This window comes from Pezoporus wallicus, unplaced genomic scaffold, assembly GCF_028554395.1.
Source record: "Pezoporus wallicus isolate ANWC-B61680 ecotype Strahan unplaced genomic scaffold, APGP_CSIRO_Pwel_v1 contig_3817, whole genome shotgun sequence".
NCBI lineage: Eukaryota > Metazoa > Chordata > Aves > Psittaciformes > Psittacidae > Pezoporus > Pezoporus wallicus.
Window position 1 is genome coordinate 1,462,847 of NW_026635157.1, and position 8,742 is coordinate 1,471,588.

Consider the following 8,742-nt stretch of genomic DNA (forward strand, 5'->3'; position numbering starts at 1 on the left):
GCTGATATTAAATTATAAGCTACATAAGAAGAATCTGTGGTTCTAAATATGGCTCCTCATTCAACAGCTCCTTTGCAAGCAGTGGGAATTAATTCATTCAAAGAAGGCACCGAGTTAGTACAGGTGGGAAGGAGAGATTCTTGTGTGCACAGCCACTCCCACAGGCAGAAAAAAAATAGCTAAAACATCATCAGGATAGATGAAACTAAGCTACACACATACTTCTTGCCTGTCTTCAGCCAACATCTAAAGCTCCAGAGAACAAGAAAAAAATACATGCACAGTCAGCTATTCAGTGTAATGCAGAGGGAAATTTTTTTTCTGATTTCTACATACAGTTAAAGCCTGCAAGAAAAGATTTTTCCTACTGAAAGATTATGTTCCTCAGTTTTGTAAACATTAAGATCTTCATTAAATGTTAACTAAACATTTTCATAGCTGTTACACAAAATAAATAAATAGAATGACCTTTTCATTTCAGTGCCAGGCAAAAAGACGCATCTCAGATGGATGTGTTGTCAAAAGGCTCAGGATTTTTAAAAAGTGTATGGCTTAAATCTCATAAATCTTAGCCTGAAATAAACCTGAGGGACTGTATGAGCTATTCTGTGATTTAGCATTCAACAAGTGATTATTCATTGTTGCTAATTATTAATTTCTTGGTCTGAACATACGGGGAATGAATACACAAGATTGAAATGGAACAGTTTTGCATATAAATTAGATTTTTTTAGTTATATTTGCCACTTATTTGGATTTAATGGATGAAGTTAGTTACACTGACATTATTTTCTTGTATTAATGTCCTGGTACTCTGTTTTCAGATAAAAAGAGGAAACACGAACTTGTCTCATATGAAAGCCATTAGGCTTAGCAATCTGCTATAGTAATATACAGTTTACAATTCTCTGGATTGTTTTGTTTCTCTCTTCAAGTAGGATGCCTGTTGTATGGAAGAGACAATAAAAACACTAGATTTATTATGGGCTAACTTTTCCAGGTTCCCAGTGTAATCCTTATTTTTTCATTATCCTTGGCAGTGCTTTGAATTATCTGCAATTAAAAAAGAGAGTATGTTTTCCCTTTACCAGTAAACCTAGAGGACCACCAGCAAGACCAGGCTGTATTTTATCTCTTAGTTCTTAAAATTTATAAAACAGACATGCCTGTTAGCAGCCCGGTTCCAGAAAACCAAAGGGACATCTGCTAGGTGCAGACAACATATGATATTTGAAACAATGGCTGAAGATAAACCTGAACAATAAAAGGGTAAAAAATTCTCTGACTGTCCTTCATGGTTGCACAAATTGCAGATAGTCATTATACTGTGTTGATGCCACATATAGCAGCCTGGGGATAATTACTACTGATATGAAAGCATGGTTGTACCAGGAAAGAGTTTTAGACTTCTATAATCTCCTATTATAGCGGCAACGGATAAAGAGACTCCAGACAAGCAACGATAAACACTGATAAACAAGTAAAGGTATGGTTAAGAGCAAGAAATAGGCAGGTGGCAAGCAGCAAAAGGACTGTTTCTAATCTGGGACATATAAAAAGAGATATTTGAGAGGACAAAAACCACAGAGTTAAATTTAAAAAACTCCTGCAGCTAGAAGTCAGATGTTACATAGATACAAGAAATACAGTGGAATAACTAAAAGAACTATAGTACTGAACACAATCTAAAGAATAACAGAAATAAGGTCAAGTGCTGCAGCACAAAGAGGCAGACTTCCCTGGTAAGAAACACTGGTACAGAACTGATCTAGTCAAAAAACACTTCCAGGAAAGAATTTCCAAGCATGGTTTACTGCTGTAGCGCTAGGGGTCCCCTCTGATCCACAGGCTCTGCTTCTGAAACGTAAGTCTTGGAAGTGCTGCCAGACTGATAGATGCTGCTGGAATGGATGCAATTCTGAGGCAGCAGTGATCCTCGTGTCAATCAGGAATAAATGATTCACAGAAAGGTAGGAACCAGAATTTTCTGGAAGTCATAACTGCATTTAAACATCAGACAATCACAGAACCAGCTATTTTAGATTGGGCTTTAGTCAGAAGGAGGGTGGGCTGGGGGAGAGGGCAAAACAAATCATAGAAAATACTTCCAACTAAGGAAATGATTGATGAAGTCCACACTGTTAGAAATATAACCCAAAGCACGTAAGCAGGTCAGAAGATTATCTAAAGAGACAGTGCTCAAAAATAAATAAAAGGGAAATCAGTTACAGAAGTCAACGAGACTGAAGAGCGCAGGGTCCCTCTCCCCTGTGAAACACACTGGAAATTTCTTCAAGCCCAAGGTCCAGTAACTATACACCTATGAAAGGCAGAATAAACCTGTTCCCAGGCATAAATGGAAAAGTTATCAGTCAGAAATAAGTGGGAAGAAATAAAGGATGAGAAGTGAACTGCTCTCCCATAGTTCGTACTCTCCACACGGATGAAGAGAGACTTGACGAAAGCCCAGCTGAGTTAGACTAAGGAAGTGAAGAAAGCAAGCAAACAGTTCTTAGTAAAATAAGTAAAAAGGAAGTAGAAAATAAGATCAAGTGGAGATTAATTTGCTTCCGCTAGTATTATACTGATTTTTCCACTGAACCCAAATCTGAAAGACGAAGGCACAACAGAAATGGAAAAAGCATCACCTGAAATAAAATCAAAGTTAAAAGTGGAAAAAACTTGATAAAATTAATCCCAGAATACTAAAAATTGTGGCTGATGGGTTGAGAATCCATTTGTAAACTTATTTGAATAAATCTGTCAAGCTGCAAGTAATGCCTACTGGATGCATTAAAACTAGGAGCTAGGATGAAGAAATGGGGTGGAGTGATCCAAATGATTCTTATACTATCTTCAAAGAAAATGCAGTACCTCCTCACTGGTCTTCCAAAATCCAGGCCAGCAGAAGAGTACCTTCGCTAATTGTTACAGATGGTTGAGATACAAATCTCTAGCTGCTTGCTTAAACCCAATGTATCCCAAGTCAGTGCGTACTGGAACTTTCCCAAGTCCAACGGGACATAACTGTGTACCACATAAGGTCATGGAAAATAAAATTTTGGCTCTGAAACGTGTTTTTGATAGCACTGTCACTCTGTGCTTCCCTTCTCTACTTGAATAGAAAAAGGTGGAAGAAGAGACAGGTTATAACCTTTGACAAAGAACACTTTGAAACAGGAACACTAAAATGAGATGTTCTCACTGACCATCCAACCCCAAACTGACTTAGGTGCAGTAGTAACCTGAAGGTATTAAAATCTGTTTGTCTTGGGGAGTGTAGGGAGGAAGAGAGAGACAAGTTTGGGTCCTTTCTGGAGGTCCAGATTATTTTGATTCCTCTAGTCATTCTTCAGCATTACCTGGAGCTGAACAAGAGTTTCTCATTTTGCAGAAGGTTGAGGGTTTGCAACAGCAATTTATTAATTTGGAAAATTCAAGCTAATTTGCATATCTGGCATTCAAAACCATGCCCTATATGGCACACTGTTTATCTAGACGTTTTATCTATAACTGTATTCTAGTATTTACAAATTATTTGTAGGGCCTTAGCCATGCACACACCTATGTATGTATTTACATTTCAGCAAGTGAATGCTTTATTTTTTACTATTAGTCGTCTTTAGGGATAGGCAAAACTCCAAGGGTATGAAACTCTGATTCTTGTCGAGAAAGCCGTAATTCTATTTGAACACAAAATGCAAAGTGTTCAAGGAGAAAATAGATGGCAGAGACTTGTTATTTTTTCTAAAAACTATCAGAACATACATTGTTAGATATATTCAAAGAAAGGTCATTCACTTTCTGATATGAAATGTTAAATACAGTGTATGCTACATTTTAGTAATCCTGCTATTGAAATTCTTCAGGAATATATTATAGTTTCTATAGATGTTGGTAACAGCAGTAGACTGGGATCAGTAGCTCATAACCTTCTACAAACACAGGATATTATCCTTGCCTCATAGAGCTTTCTATCTGTACAGACAAAGACAGGCCAAGATTAAGATCAGAGGTCACAATACGCAGGCAAATAGGACAGAGTGAAGTTTGGCTATAATTTGTAAGCTGGTTAATGGTAGGAGAGCCACTACTGATTTTTCTCTTTTAATACTGATATGGCACCTAGGATTTCTATGGCATAATATTGCCTATAGCAGGAGGATCTTGCACAGATACATCTGTAGGAGAAAAAAAAAACAGGCCACTAAAATAGAAATAATGAGGTATCTCAGGAAAGGGTGGGTCAAGCCAAGTCCAAGATAAGAAGTAAGCATCAATTCTTTGGTATTTCTGCACATCTCCCAGGCAAGATAGCTTAGCTGAAGTATAGTTTGTGAGCGAGGGGCAAATACAGTTGCCATATGAACAGAAAAGCAGAAACTCCTCTGTTTTTCCCATTAAATCTGTGCTTTTGAGTGAAACAAAAGTGAAAGTTCAGTTGCTTCAGAGATACACTGCTACTGTTATTTTTGTGACCTCTAAGGAGACACAAGAGCACTAAAGTTTTGTCACTAGCTATAGTAACGGATAAGTATAGAAATAATTATGTTTGATTATATACTTTCCCAATAACCACAGCCACTACTTGAAAAGAAAAAAACTGAACCACAACTGACTTCCTTTAACAAAGCATAACTGAGCTGTGTTAATGTGATGTCTGTCCAAAGAGTGAATACATGTGGGTGTCTCCTGGGGACTGATCCACTGAATGCCTGTAGACCCACACTGATCACTCTCCAAGCACGGACCCTGAAAGTTCTCCAGGAATTCACACCTTGTTCAGTGCCTCACCCAGCAAAATCCTCCTCAAGGCCAGGCACTATCTTCTCCCCTAATGCATTTACATACTGAAAGGTGCTGCTCCTCCTTCCCTGTGCTCCTCTACTCTCACTGACAGAGTATTAAAATGTAAGCTTGAGCAACATACTTGCTGGCAGGCTGCATAACTCAGCATAGCTCTACTGCACAAGGAGGTGTTCCTAAGGTTCCAAAGTAAAAAAAAAAACAAAAAAACACAAACAAAATCTTTGAGGATTCTTCTGTTTAATAAAGAGAAAGTAATGCTGCATGAAGGGGTACAGTCATGATGAGGTTCTTGTGTCTGTACTAAGTGCAGCAGTCCAAATCATTACTGGCACTCCTTAAAATTAATTAAAGTAAAAATAAAATATAAAATAAAATAATAAAATTAAATTAAAATAAGTATCAAACCTGTAAAATATGTTTGGGTTCATCAGTTATTAATACCTATCCATTCATATTTTGTATTCAGCAACACAGAATTTCCACTGACAAGTGTAATCTCTGAAGGTACTATTAAACAACCAACCAAATCACCCCAGACGCTATGAACAGGAATTAAATGAACATTGGGGAAGTGGAGAGATTATTACTTCTACTTTCACACCCAGCAAGAGTTTACAAAGATGAACATCGAATCATTCCAACATGCAGCACCATGTTCAGTCTGGAGAGCTCCTTTTTCCAGGGGAAACTTTGGTGCTTTAAGGAGTATGGTAAACATCCCATATGACAATGGATATGGACTCTTACCAGAACACTAAAAAAAAAAATAAAGTTTACAAATTTTAACACTGCACCTCACAAACCAGTTTTGTCATGTCACTCAGAACACAACTCTTAGTGCAACAAAGACAGCATTTACCCATTAAAATAACATAGCACCCTGATATTCTCTGCCCAGTGGCAAAATTTAACATAGCTCATCAGCATTTATAGCTTGGGATCTGGTTTGAGTGTTAAAGTGCACACAAGAATCATGAAAATAATTATCAGAGACGAGAGAAGGCAAACAATCCATCACTAGTACTACTACAGGAAAGTGTGTGCCTGTTAACAGTCTTTCAACAGGCTCCGAGCTTGAAAAGTGCTGGCAAGCAGCCAGAAACACCACATACTATTTGCCTACAAGCCACATAGGTACAAATCCCTCACAGTGATGAGCACTGGAGTTTCCCTCAGCATCATGTAGGTGATTTACATACGTAATTCCTCATCAGTTTGCAAAAACTGGTCTACTGTAGCAGATTACAATTAGTTTTACAAGCACTCTTCCCCAGCATGAACATGGTTGAAAATATGACGGTCAGAATCCTAGTTAACAACCTTGTCTGTTAGTATTTCAGCAGGTCTCACCTCCGGGGAGTTACCACATATACCACAGAACATAGGGACTCTCGCATCATTGTTGTAGTGCACTTATCTTTTTTTGCACCATCACTGCAGAAAACCCAGCCTAACACAGGCTTCTTGGAATTGCACGGGAATACTCAGATCTTCCTTGAAGAACTACATTTTGGCCTGCAGTGTGTGACTGAGCATAAAACCGGGTTTCGCTGCAACACACACGTGGACTCAGAGGGCGAACCACAGCCCTCCTCCGGGATTTTCTACCCCCGTACTCAGAAAAGCCAAAACCTCAAATCCACGCAGGAAAACGCAGACTCCGCAACCACGGCAGCGAGTTCCGATTAACCTCAAGAGAGTTTGGTTCTGCGGAGAAGGCAGCGGCTGGAGAGGGGTGCAGCCGGCAGAGGCTGCCCCATGGGGGGTCCCTTCTTCCTGACCCCGGTCCAGCGCTCACCCTGGGTTTACCGAGGCGGCGGCCCCTACTGAACGCCCGCAGCCCCGCGGGGGGCCGCGCCGCGACTCTGGCACCCCCGGCCCCTCGCCGCCACAGCCGCTCCTTACCTCTGACCGCCGTTCCGCACTGTACCGCTCTGCTCCGCGCCTCGGTGCGCCCGGCGTCGCTCCCTGGTTACCGAGTACGCCACGCCGCGCCGGCCCGCGGCGACGAAGCAGGTGCGGGGGGGCGGAGAGGGCGGCGAGGGGGACTGCGTGTGCGGGCTGCACCAGGCCCGGCCCCAGCAGCGCTTCCCAGGCCGCGGCCACCTCCCGGCTACAGCCCCCCCGCCCGTGCCCCTGAGCCCGCTGTCCTTGCGATGCTCCGCGGGGGGGGGGGGGAAAGTGGGCACCTCGCCCCGCCCCAGCGCGGCTGCAGCAGGGCCAGGGAGCCTTGTCCGGGAGCGGCCGCTTTGGGCGCTGCTCTCGGGAGCCGGGGGTTGAGACACCGGCCCCGGCCTCGAGCCTGAACACCCCCCGAACTGCGCTCTGGAGAGGAGCCAGAATACTTCTGAGAATGTATCGGGCTGTCGCTGCTAATTGCTATCACTAGTCGTACTACTGTTATTATTGTTGCATTGCGTACCCTTCTGCAGGGCATTACCTTTAGCGTAGGCTCCAGAGCACCGTCGCGTACAAGGCAGGGAGCTGCACCAGCAAACTGGGACACCACCGGTACTTACATAACAGCAGCAGGACAGAAGCAGCCAGCAAGAGGGTCTGACACTTCTGGGCTCAAAGCACCCTAGCCATGCAAGAGTGTTTGTGACACTGGGATAAAATGTGATCCTGCCTCTTCAAAAGACATTTCTCAATCCCTGAGACTTATCTGTGCTTCCTCCCCCCCCCCCCCCCCCATTTTTATTGTTACAATTAAAGCCAGCTTCATACGGTAGACAGAAGGATATTCTTCTGCTTAAGGGATTGCTCATCTCTGGTCTTCATCGCTGCGAAAGAAAAACACTCATATAGAGCAGAAGTTGGGAGAAATGGTGCCAATGTACCCCTTGGTTTTCATCTTTTTGGCAGTGCTGCAGTGATTCTACATTAGCATGCAGTGTGTTTACTGGGTGGATGGATGAAATCCGAGTTAGGCAGCAATGATTACTCAGCACCATCCCTTCCTTTAGTGCTACTCATGTTCACATTAGGGCTACCCTTCTGACAGGAACACTTACACTTGTGTCACTTAATTCTGACACAACACACAGTTACGGATCACACACTTGGAGCCAGGATACCCTGTGGAAGAATCAGAAATACCAGGATTCTTGTGAAACTGAGGTGTGTGTATCTAGGTCACCTCCAGCTGTCCACAAAAACTCTCTCTTCATGACAATGAGTGTAGCCAGGGATATGGGACCTGAAATTTTCTCCTCTTGAGAGGAGAAATTTTCTCCTCTTGAGAGTTGTGGGGGCTTTGTTTTGGGTTGGGTTTTGTTTGCTTTGATTTTCCTTTGGTTGGGGTTTTATTTGGTTTTTTTATTATTATTATTTGGCTGGTTTTGATTTTTTGTTTGTAATTTGGTGTTTGTTTGTTTGTTTGTTTAGGGGTTTTGTGTGGGAGAACTGCAAAGCCTTTTTCAGTCAGTGCTTTCCTACCTTTGTTTGTCCTCCATCTTTGTCATACCCCATGCTTCTTGCAGCATCAAAGATGACAAAGGAAGTAGATGCTGTTATGCCCCTGTCCCCTTTCCACATAGATACTTTTGGTGAATAAATTCCTCACTTTGCTGTCTCTTTCAGAAAATGCCATTTTATTTTAATTTCCTAGGTTGAGAATATGAGTATTAACACCATAGGGAACAACTACTACAAAAGCTTAGATTTCATATAGTAATATTACTAATATTTGAAGCAATTCAGCAAAGAAAAGTAGCTGTTAGAATAAGCTTCATTCTCTAAATTGCAGCACTATCTGCTGCACTGCATGTTTTAAATGGCTGAGGTACATTCTGCCTATCAGTTATAGAAGGAAGCCACAGAAACCGTACTGATTTCTGTACAGCGGGTTTAAGTTTAATATGAAGATGTGGCTTTTTAAAATCTCTTCCTCTTTATAGATTACACGAGAATATAATGTCACTCCAGTTCATC

The 8,742-nt window shown here is 41.8% G+C and overlaps 1 protein-coding gene across 2 annotated transcripts in view; it reads right to left on the reverse strand.

Annotated features, from left to right (window-relative positions):
• SYNE1 (spectrin repeat containing nuclear envelope protein 1) overlaps positions 1-7,328 on the reverse strand; it is a 291,594-nt gene extending 284,266 nt beyond the window's left edge. Inside the window, exon 1 of one of the 2 annotated variants that reach the window (XM_057405922.1) lies at positions 7,250-7,328. The gene's annotated coding sequence lies outside the window, so the exon portion shown is untranslated. Of the gene's footprint in view, positions 1-6,714; positions 6,947-7,249 lie in introns of those variants that run through there. The other variant, XM_057405914.1, reaches the window with a different exon arrangement.
• Between the last annotated feature and the right edge of the window lie 1,414 nt (positions 7,329-8,742).